The sequence below is a fragment of the Humulus lupulus genome, chromosome 6 (genome assembly GCF_963169125.1).
Source record: "Humulus lupulus chromosome 6, drHumLupu1.1, whole genome shotgun sequence".
NCBI lineage: Eukaryota > Viridiplantae > Streptophyta > Magnoliopsida > Rosales > Cannabaceae > Humulus > Humulus lupulus.
Genome location: NC_084798.1, coordinates 146,156,998 through 146,169,501, shown reverse-complemented (window position 1 = coordinate 146,169,501; position 12,504 = coordinate 146,156,998).

Here is a 12,504-nt window from a genome sequence, read left to right as displayed (position 1 = left end):
TGATTGGAGTGAGTTCTTGGAGCATTGGCTTAGGAAAGATCGAAGGGAGAAACCCAGAAATTTTCATTTTTGGTGCTAACGCTTTAGCGCTAGGTTGAGAGCGCTACAGCGCTAGGCTGCATTTTTGGGGGGCTTAGGTTTCTGACTGTAGCGCTGTAGTGCCCCTCTGGTAGTGCTGTAGCGCTACCCTGCCTCCAGAACCTGCTTTTGGGTACTTTGTTGAGTTGTTTTCCAGGGGCTCGGGGGTCGATTCCACCACATAGTTTGGTGGAATTGGACTCCGTAGGAGCTTGGGATTGGCCCCGAAGTTGGTTTACGCAATCGAATTATAATGAGGGTTCTATTTATGTTTTGTGACTAAGTTTATCGCCAAGGCTCGGAGGTAAGGATCATGCTTGGAACCATTTCACCTTCTTCGCTCGGAAAGTAAAGGTAAGAAAACTGCACCCTTTTGGGCTGTGATGGGACTAAGGGCTCCCTGTATTTTAATAAAATGGTTTTATGATTATGATATGCCATGAGAACATGAAATAAATGGCCTAAGAGTGCCGAAACTGATATTTGCGCATAGGAGGTGGCTCAGCCACTTGTAGCTGAGGTAAACTAAATAGTAACTGAGCTCGTCCTAACCGAGCCGGAGTAAGTGAGTTAAACAATGGGCTCGGCCTAAGCGAGCTGGAGTCAGTGGGTTAAACAAAGGGTGTGGCCAAAGTGCGTCGACCTTGAGTATTGTATGATGATTTTGATAAACTGTTGATTATGAATGTGCTTATTGTTTTTAATTTGATGTTGATGGCGTGTTGAATACATGAATGATAAACTGATGATTCTTTGCTTGTCATCATTCATTTTGTGCTTGTTATGGCCTGATAAATATTTGTTTATTATCTTATGAATTATTTCATTGTCTGGATTGTTTACGCTATGTTATATAGTTTTCTTGCTGAGCCTCGTCTCACGGGTTATATAGTTTTCTTGCTGGGCCTCGGCTCATGGGTGCTACGTGGTGCAGGTAATGGCAAGGGTAAGATGGTTCAACCATGAGTTGGAGAGCTCTGGGGGCGAGGTGTACATTTTCAGCTGCTCGTCTGCCACGGTCGAGGGATTGTATAGGGACGGAAACCTAAAATGTATATTTTGCCAATAGAGTGGCCTTGATCGTATATAACTTTTGGAATTTTGTAAATCTATCCTTTAAACCCTGTCTTTTGGGATCCCATGTACCAAACATTTTTTTTAATGAGAAATTGTCTGTTTACGGCCAAAATATTTTAACCCTAACTTGTTTATGATTCTAGGATCACATTTTCATTTAAATGACTTGATTAGCAAGTCTTGCACTATTTAAAACACAGTGTGATGACCTTGGTTATCCAGGGCGTTATAACTTCGTATCAGAGTGATCTAGGTTTAAGGGTTCTTGAAGACTGGCTGGAAATTTACACTTGCCCCTAAAGACAAGCTCGACTCAAGGTTTCGTAATTGAATACATGAGGTTATATGGTTAAGTGCTTGAATGAAATATGAATGCATTAATTTGTATGTTTAATAGGGAGCATGAGATTCTGATAGGGCCTGGCCCTTTACTGCTGTGTGATGATATTGAGGCGTGCTGATTAGCATTGCTATTGTATGTCGATGAATATTTGGATAATGATTTGCATATTGATTGCATGGTGGTTAACTGTTTAAATTGAACTTGTATACTTTATCTACTTATTAGTATATGGAAAGCATGATGAATATGAATGTATTTAGTAGCAATTAAATTTGATAACCAATGCATAGTAATGTAGATTGGTGTTTGATATGTTTTATGTGTGTTTGATTATTGTGGTTGTTTGGATCTGCCCATGGGATGGTTCTGGATAGGAACATTAGGGCTAAGGGGTTTAGTCGGTGATGGCAGATTAATTCAGATTGTATGTGCTCAAAATGGTTGATTGGACCTAGTATTATTCTAGTAAGGGTTGCAGATGATAGCTAGGGTTGGAATCCTTCATCTGCCCCTAAAAGTTGCAGCAGACGTTCGCTGGTAGGTGAGTAAGGCTGTGAGATCTGATAGAAGAGATTAGATGGGTGAAACAGCAGCTTTTGTTGGGAGAAAAGCCACTTTGTATACCTTAACAGTAAGGGTATCATTGTTGGTTTAACCTGAGGGTGGAGACTGATAAGAATTACTGTATGGAAGGCTTTAGAAGCATTATTCTCTAGTTTTGAGAAAGGTTTGGATTTGCTTAAGAATTTATTAGTGGATGGGCATAGCAAATTCCGTCCTTGATATTATGAAGATGATAGGTCATGATAGAGTAGTTGCACCATGCATATGCGACAGAAGAATGCCCGAAAATGGTGGGAAGTGGTACATAGACCCAAAATGTTGTCGTGATGGATTGGGAGGAATTCAAACAGTGAATTGATAAAAGAGGTTACTATGACGTAGGTTGAACTGTGGAGACTAATGAGTTTATGAACTCAGTCTGGTATGGCAAGACAACGACAGCGTATGTCAATAAGTTTGGTGGGTTGGTCAATCCGCCTTGGAAGTTGATGCAAGCAGATGTAACTGAGAATGATGATTCATTTAAGGATTAAACTCTGGGATGGCCTAGAGCATTAGGGACGCTCCAATGCATGATATTTTCATCTGTGCTCGAGCATCAGGGAGGGCCATGTTGTTTAAGATATTAGGAATGAGGTATGGGGCATGAATATCGTAGGGCAAGAAATGCTCAGATGACGGTATTCCCATTTGTGGGATTTAGTAAGGAAAGATGCCCAGTAATTGGAACAGGAGAATCCCTGACAGTTCTATGGCTCTTGGGTTTGACAGGAGGAGGTCTAGTTTACAGGATAGTCGTCAGGACAGTGATGAGGCTTAGTGAAGTTATTCAATATGCACCAGAAGCAGGAGACACCATCTAGAAAGATGCCAGGTAAGGACATGTTATCTACATGGAATGGTTCAGTACGTTAGGGCGGATTAGGGATTTCCCAGGAATAGAGAATGGAAGACTAGAATGCCTTGTTACATTTGAAGTCTGAGGCTAGTTCCTCGGAGGTGACTGGTTGACATGATAATCCTTGTTCTTGGTTATATAACGAGCTAAAAGAGTTCAGTGTTGTGTATCTCCTAGGAAAGATTCCTATATGAAGTATATGCCTCAAGGTTATTGTACAAGGGGCTTGAGATATTAGTGCTTGTTGGGGGGATTCGTGGTGAAAGTGACTGCACTTGTCATATGAGACCCTTGTTATGGGCCTGAGTGGGAGCTAACTTGTTAGATAAGGGACAACCATGTATTGTTGGGGACATCATTTGAAGTATATAAGTTGGGCTGAATGGAAACTAAAGTGGTCAGTAGGGATTCAGATGAGTATGTAAGGAGTTGTTGGGTACGCTTCGGGATTTGGCTATGGACAGATTTGGTATCAGGGACAGTATGAAGAATGGTATTAGTTTGGCAGAAATAATTACTAGTTCAGTTGAAGAAGTATCTAGGTTAGGGATGGATTAGATGGAGCACCGTATCGTGGGATTCGTTAACATTGACTGTTAAGGATGAAGAGTTTAAATGCTCGGTTACAAGACAGGAAAATGTCTGCAGGAATTGATCTTCGATCTGGTTATTACCAGCTTAGGATCAAGGAAAGAGACATTTAAGGAATTATTACTTGTACCAAGTGGAGTGTGATGGATTACTAGTAAAGGTTCTTAATTGACTTATGCCTCAACAACACAGGTAAGCTTGACAAGTAGAGAGTACATAAACAATATGAACGAGTCACATCCAGGTTCGTCAAGGATGTGTTGAACTACTTCCCAGTTAGAAGCAGAATGCAAACGACTACTACACTGATGATACCAAGATTGAAGAAGCAAGGCCACAGGTAAGGCTCCAGAAGGTGTTAGTTTCGATGTCGCCAAGGGTATTTAAGGTCACACTATAGGAAGAGAAGGGATCAAGTATGAAAAGATTCAATCAGAAGCCACAAAGAAATTATTGAAGAACATTTGAGGGATAAGAGGCACAATGAGACTGGTGAACATGTCATCTACTACCTGAAGTATCTTCGAAGATAGCTACACCAAAGATTGGATTGGCAGAGGAACCTAAAGTTAGACTGAATGGATAATTTTGTACCAGATTTTCAGAAGACGGAATAAGAATTGGTTAACACCCTATGGTATAGGAATCCGTGTGTAATGGATAGATATGGAAGGGTAGTGCGAAGGACCTTGACTTTGTTTAAAAACATGAAACTGTAAGCGGTGCATTAAGTCTGAGATGCACCCAGATATAGACTGAGGGGATGATGGTTTGAGCCTCGTGGTAAGTGAAAGAATGGGAACATGGTTGGCATACAGGTAATATTAAGTTGATGATGAATGCATAGCATAAGGGATTTGAGCGCTTGGTCATTTGTAGAGGATAACCCTGAGACCAGGATCCGGTGAGACTTATTGGGTAATTCATGTTATAAATCCTTGACTAAAGAGGAAAAATAATTTCTATGCTGATCTCTTACTTGGGAAGGTCTGTGTCAGTTGGATAGGGCACCACGGATTAGAGCAAGGTCAGACAAGGTAACAATTGAGATTGAAATAGCACCTGTGATGGGTTGTGGGCAGATATATATCTCTATGGACAATGAAATTCAGAAAGAGGATCTTGTGAGAATGGTTAAGAATTCTACCGTCGTAGCATGAATTAAGGGATGAAGATTGGATGAGTGATCTGATGGAACCTAGTGTTGAGATGGAGGTCATAAATGAACATTGTATTACGTCCTTAGGCATATTGTAACCAGGAAATTTAAATGGATAATAAGATTTAAAATTCATATATTGGAAGGTAAACTGGTATAGTGGTGGGTCGTAGGAATAGACCACATTAGACTGCAAGTAAGATTATTGGACATGGAAGGTTGCAACTTAGAAGATTGAATTAACACACTTTGGTTCGTGTGAACGGGTGACGTAGCAGGATAAGTGATAGTGCCGGGTTGAGACCCTTAAATTATCCAAGTTCTGGGAAGGAAATAGAGAACGAAGGGCATAAGGTTGGAACCTAGAATTATTGGCTGTCTACAGATAGAATGGCAACCTGAAGAATTAATGGTTATTTTAAAGAATTACGCATTGAATGTGCAAGTGTTTGGGATATTAAGAAAAGTATTGTATCTTGATGAACAATCACAGTGATGAATGCTGGCTTACGACTAAGGTGACACAGTATAAGATATGGTAAAAAAGAAAGCAAGAAGTGTTTTTTCTAAGTAAGGAAATAAAAGACAATGAGTATTATGGTTTAGTATTGGTTCGGGGGAAACCAATGAAGTTATTGGAGTTATTAAGGCAGAAGGATCAGCCCAGCTGCAAGGACATAAAGGTTCGCAAGATTCAAGCTTCGGAACACGAAGTTCCAGGACAGGAAATTTGTATTTCTCCAAACATTCCAGACAAGGAAGAGTATGATACCTTTAGAAAGAAAGAAGGATTCTTGGATATCTTATTTGATAAGGATACTGAGATCGTACCAAGGATTAGGCCAAGGGCCTACAAGTTTGCCTTACCCTGGTGTGGGTGGTGGCTTATGGGTATTACTGGTGTCAATGACAAAACAGGAAAACGACCGCGGATGGAATAAGCAGACCTTGGGGTTTTAGTAGAATTATTGAGTAAGGAAAGGTTAACGATATTATAGTTATAAGATAAAATCTTATGGAACAAGATTGTCACTTTATTAAGAGTGTTATTAAAGGATTAAAGGTAAATAATTAGACTCTGGAGTTATGGTCAGAGGTATGAGATTTATTACCTGATTTGTTCGAATAAATTTCGAGGACGAAATTGTTATAAGGAAGGGATAGTTGTAATGACCCAAAATTTCTAATAAAGCTTAAGGACCTTGATTAGTGTGTCGGGAGGGCATAATTGATATTTATATGAATAAATTATTTAATGCATGATTGTGTGGCGTGAATGACTATATGATTATATGGAAATGATTAAGTGCATGTTTATCAGTATTAAATATGCATGTGGGCCCTATTTTGCTTATAAGGGCATATTTGTAATTTTGGCCCGTACAGGGCATAAAATATAATTATATGTGATAAATTGTTGAGACCACATTATTATGTGGATATATTGGCAACATGTGGCTCGAGACTGTCCTAGTGAGTGGATTAGCGAAATAGTCACAGCGAGAATTTATACCCGGCTCAGTGGAGCCTGGGGGGTATTTTGGGAATTTGGAAGAATAATTTGGGAATTATTAGATATTGGGTAAATAATTTGAAGTTAATTGGAAGACGAGATTAATCGGTAAATGTTAGGAATATTTGAGGAATTAGGGGGAATTTGGAAAATGACCATTATACCCTTAGATTAATTAAAGATTTAATTAGTATATGGAGGGGAAAAAAGGGTTATTTGGTTGTTAAAGGATATAACCTGACTTTCTTTCTAGATTATAACAAAAAGTTGTGGAAATATTGAAGGAAAGAAGGAAAAAGAAAACTCTCTCTCAGCTCACCCCTTCTCTCTCTCCCGTTCTCCTCTCTACCTCACTCTACCTTGTTGAATTTGAAGCTGTGAATCAAATGGTGCCTAGGCTAGTCTTTGTGGCTGTGAACTTTGAAGTAATTGTAGGGGAATTAAGCTGGAAAGTTGGGCTCCAAATTGGGGTAAGAACTTCAATTTATCCTTGAATTTTTCTGGGTTTCTGGGTATAAAGTAGTTGATGAACTTAGTTTATTTTTATAGAATTGAGCTGAGTTGATGTAAGGTTCCAATTGGGAAGTCTGGGAATCTAAGCTCAAGGGTTTGAGGATTGAGGCTGAGGGTTTGGCTTTCATTGAGGTAAGGATTTCTTCAATCTTCTGAGTAGTTCTCTGGTTTTTAGTTAGGGTTCTGAGCTTCAAAGTTCAGTTTTGATTGCTGTGTTTGGTGAGGGTTTTAGCCAAGTTTTTGATGTTATTATGTTGTTTTGGGTGAGATATAGGTAATTATGGACTCAATTTTGTGTTTGATTGATGATTGGAGTGAGTTCTTGGAGCTTTGGCTCGAGAAAGTTCGAAGGGGGAAACCCAGAAATTTTCATTTCTTGTGCTAGCGCTCTAGCGCTTGGTTGAGAGCACTACAACACTAGGTTGCGTTTCTGTGGGGCTTAGGTTTCTGACTGTAGCGCCCCTTTGGTAGCGTTGTAGCGCTACCCTATCTCCACAACTTGATTTTTGGGTACTTTGTTGAGTTATTGTCCAGGGGATCGGGTGTCGATTCCACCACATAGTTTGGTGGAATTAGACTCCCTGAGAGCTTGGGATTGGCCTCGAAGTTGGTTTACGGAATCGGATTAAGAAACATTTGGGATTGGAATTTTGTAAATCTATCCTTTAAACCTTTTTTTTTGGGATCCCATGTATCAAAGATTTGTTTTAATGAGAAATTGTTTGTTTACGGCCAAAATATTTTAATCCTAACTTGTTTATGATTCTTGGATCACATTTTCATTTAAATGACTTGATTAGCAAGTCTTGCACTATTTAAAACACACAGTGTGACAACCATGGTTATCCAGGGCATTACAAGTTTGATCCATCATTGAGCAGGTTATTGGATCTTTGCTAAACAATCTTTTATATTTTGACGTAGCCTTCTCAAGAAACTACTCCTTCCGACCATCTCTCTTAATTTATGTGGTATGACGCCACGTGTCTCTTTCATAGAAGCCACGTAATCAAGTCAAAATCTGGTTAAACATTTGTGCCCCAAGTTTATCCTAGGGCGACCAGCATTTGATAAACTTCTGATTTTCGACCAGGTAATATCTATTCACATTCTTAATATCACTTTACACCTCATAGCTTTGCCTTTATATGTAATGTCGATGCCTCCTCGAATACTCAACTAACGACTTTTGGGTTTTGTAAGCATCTGTCACACTTTCCCACTTTGTCATCATTGCACCTTTTTCAGCTATAAATGAGGCACTTGTTTAGCAAAAAATGAGATGCCTTTTCACCAACCCACGCGCATGACATCACATCACCTCAGAAACTCATGATTTATTTTTGAAGAAGACGTCATCTGCTCGCTCTAGAGTTGTTACCTATAAATAGGTCTTCCCATAACCATTCCCTCTTTATTCTTTCAAACTTCCCAAGCTTTCTTTTTCTCTAAAATCCTTTCAAACCCTTGACTTTGCTCTTCATTTCCTCTTCCAAAAATCCCCTCTTTTCTCCCAGTCTTCCAACCAAATCTTGATCACAGTAAGTTTCTAACTTCATTTTTTATGTTTGCATGACTCTTTTTACTTGTCTCATGGTTTCCGTGAATTTTTTTGGAGATTTCATATGTGTGTTCTTGATGTTTTTGGAGATTGCAAAAGTCATTGATTTTCTAGGAAAATGTCTATTTGGGGAGTAGGAAAATTATTTTAGGTCTCGGGTTACCCTTGATTGTGTTTCTGGCTTCGAGAGGATTTTTTGAAAACACAAAGAACTATTGTATGCCTTTTAAATCCACACTAGTTTCTACTCAAACGTAGAATCATGTTTCTCGAATAGCTCACAATTAGTTAGGCACACACATTTCTTGGTCGAATAACTCACCTCCCCTATACTTTTCACCAGATTTTTGCACGTGATCACTGGAGGAGTGATTATTCTATTGACCCGGACCTGCTAAAGACACTAGTCGATGAAGTGGAACAGAGTTGACCAAATATTGACCTCAATCGTGATATTCTGGAACCATCTGATGAATCTAGTGAGCATTTTCATTATCATTTTCATTTTGTTCTCGATCAGGAATATTGTCAAAAGATTGAGGAATTAGAGCAAGGTATAAGGCAATTCCGTCCAAATAATTGGACTTTTATTGTGCATCCTGACTCTGTTGATCCACTCTCGGTCGGAATTCCAACCACAGGGAGGGCAAGGAGCATGTCTTCGATTGTTGAAGAGGCCATAACTATTACTTTCTATTCTCCAGATATGGCTAGGATCAAGCAAATGACCAGATATAGATCTACTATAGATCCTCAGGTTACTAGGTATGCGAGCAATGGAAAAATTGCTGAGCAGCCCATACAACAACTACAACAACCTGAGCAACAACAACCACCACAAGAGCAACTACGGGCATGACCTATAGATGTGACTTTTGATGAGATTGATTTTGACGATGAGAAGTTAATCAATATCATAAGACTCATCGCGAAGAGAAAAGGCCGCTTGAGGAGGCAGGTTAAGTGGTATGTGGCTCCAGCTTGTACCCTTTCGAGCCGGTTACTTGGGGAGTGTCCCCAAAGATATGGACTTATGGGGGGCGGGGGGTACATTTAATTCTTGCTCAACCCGACCAGTGGGTGCATAGTGTTGTGGTGCGTATAGTTCCTAGTCGAGGTATAATATTTAGGCAGCACCAGTCTCCCCCTCCATCTTTATTTTAAGAGCGTCGCAAATTACTTCAACATCACTCCTTTTTAAATAACCCCAAATGGATACTTAATGCTCTAAACATTATTTATCCTTTATCACGATCAAGGATGGGCCACTCCTACTCATCATGAGGTCCATTATTTATTCGATTTGAAATCAAACCCAGGCAATAAAGGTACTGGGTTCTTCTACTTCTGTCACCAGGACAAGACCAGGGATTTCCTGACTGAGCCCACATTTAGGAATAATGTGGGCAGTTATAATAAGGAGTATTTTCTAACAACTTCCGTGGTCGCAGACAATCAAAATTTCTAACAAGTAGGTAATAATTTTAGTCTACGAGGTCACATTCTTCATTTTCCCTTTCTTTCCTTGGCCTTATTTTTTCTTGTGTTTTAGGACCATGGGATAAACCCATTCCTACTGTGGACATGGCTAGGCGAGCAGTGGTCCTAGACTGGCTTCCCTTTGAAGCAAAGAACTATAGACTACTTAGAACTGACCTGAATCTAAAGAGAGTCGGTCTGCTCGATACCCACCACGCTAGTGAAGTAGGCGTTGCTGGTGCAGAAACTGCTGAGGAAGTAGTTGAGGAAGAACTGGGGCGTTCTGACCAGTTTCAGGTGGTCCTTGTTCCTCAGAGGAGGACAACAAGGATTAGCATAAGAGAGCAAGGTAATTCTCCTCGCGCTTGAGCCTCAACACCTTCCGCTGATAAGGGAAAACGCAAGAAGGTGCTGGAAGTGGTGGAGGATGAGCCCAAGACAAGGAGGGGATTCCATGTAATATAGTTGTTCCTTTTTGTTGTGTATGTATGTTGTGGTCGTAGGCTAGTTTGAAAATTCTTCTAAGTCATATAACATTTTGCATAAGTGTTCTTCTTATTTATATATTTCCATAATATGATACATTTGCATTTTTTTACTATAACAATGTTTGATTCGAAGGTGTTCAATCTCTATGATTCCCCTCCAGCTCTGACCAAAAAAATACAAAGAGGAAGGTGGCTTTGGGGTGCCGATTCGAGCAACACGCCAAAAGTAAAGCAGCAAGGGAGTGATTCTCCTAGTCGCTGATCTCTTGCTACTTCTTTAACAACGCTGTCCAGCCAACCGGCAGACACTCCTCCTGTTGTTGCTCTAGAGCATCATGGCATTCCATCCCCTGCCCATGGAATAAACCCCCTCTCAAATGAGAAGGATCAAGTAAAGGAAAGGTTGAAGACAACTTCTTGCCCCATTTCTTCCCGAGTCCAGACCCTTGTTCAACACTCGACAAGTGTTGATGCTTTATTCAAGCATCGAAACTCGTTGATCGACACTAGTCTAAGACGAGCACTATCTGAGATCCTTTCCGTAAGTTGCTCTGTATTTGTTTCTCAATTTTTTCTTTCAAGTATTATACTCGTGTATTCTTTTATGTGCTTAATCTCGTCTTGCTTTGTTTCTGTAGGGTGTTATTACTCTCACCAACACCCACGCCGAAGCAGTTAAAATTGAGGAGGCCTTGAGGAAATCGTGGGATGTCGTGAAACATTTTAAGGAGAGAAATACTCTCCAGTTTCAAGCTTGTAATGACCCAAAATCACTAATAAGGCTTAAGAGCCTTAATTAGCGTGCTGGGAGGGCATACTTGGTATTTGTGTGATTTAATTGTTTGGATGCATGATTATGTGGCATGCATGATTAATATGATTATATGATTATGTGACATGCATGTTTATGAATATTGGATATGCATGTGGGCCCTTTGTAGTTTATAAGGGCATATTTGTAATTTTGGCCTGTTGAGGGCATAAATGTGGTTATATGTGATAAATTGTTGAGACCATATTATCATGTGGATATATTTACAGTATATAGCTTGAGACAGTACTAGTGAGTGGATTGGCAAAATAGGCACTGCGGGGATTAATACCCAGCTCGGGGGAGCCTAGGGATATTATTGGGAATTTAGAGGATATTTTTGGATTAATTAGATATTGGGTGAATAATTGGTAATTAATTGGATGACGAGATTAATTGGTAAATATTAGGAACATTTGAGGAATTAGCAGGAACTGGGTGTAATGAATATTTTACCTTTCAATACCCTTAAATGATTAGAAGGCTTGAGGGGCATAATGGTAATCCTTACGATTAACTCAGAAAGTTGTAGAAACATCTCAATTTCCCTCATATCTCTCACGATTTTCTCTCTTTCACTCCCTCTCATTTTGATCATTGAAGCTAAGGAAACGAAGGGGCATAAGCTTAGGCTTGGGCTGGAGTTCTTTGAAGGAAAATAGAAGAAAAGCTAGGGGGGATTCAAGTTGGGAATTTGAGCTAGCAAATAGAGAAGAATTCAGCCATAGTTGAGGTGAGTTTGGGTCTCTTAATTTCCTGAAGAATTTAGCTTAATTGGGTAGAATTGAACTGAGCAGTCTTGAAGCTTAGAGTTCGTACAATTCTCAGTTCTTGGGTATGTATTGAGTGATGAATTCTGGTTGAAATTGGACAGTGATTGAGGTATGATTGCTAAGGTTTTTGTGTCTAAAATGTGTTATTGAATCTTCAATTCGTAGCTATCTTGATGTTGAATTGGGGAGGTTTGTTTAGGTAAAATTCTGGGTTAAGGTCTTGAGGTTCTTGGCTGGGAAAAAAGAGGAGAAAACCTAGATTTTCTGTGTTTGAAGAAGGCGCGCTGCGACGCATGTGGCCTGTTCGGCCTGGGTTGCTCTCTGACTTGGGGGCATGCCGCGACTTATTAGGCCAAGTCGCGACCCGCCTCCCCCTTTGGATTGGGTGCTTGCTCTCTGAATTGGGGCCAATGTTGGTTTTTATAGATTAAATAAGAGATTATACGGAGCAGAAAAACAATAAAAATGATTAATTTAACCCCACAAGATTACTAGATCTACTTCTTCACATACATATAAATATTGAATCAAAGAAATGAATAGAAAATTACCTCAAGTCCTTCCTTGCTGCTATCTTTTTTGTATGGCAAAAATCCTTGACATCTCACACCAGGATCTTCCAAAATGTTCTCAGCACACAAAGAATAGGCGATATC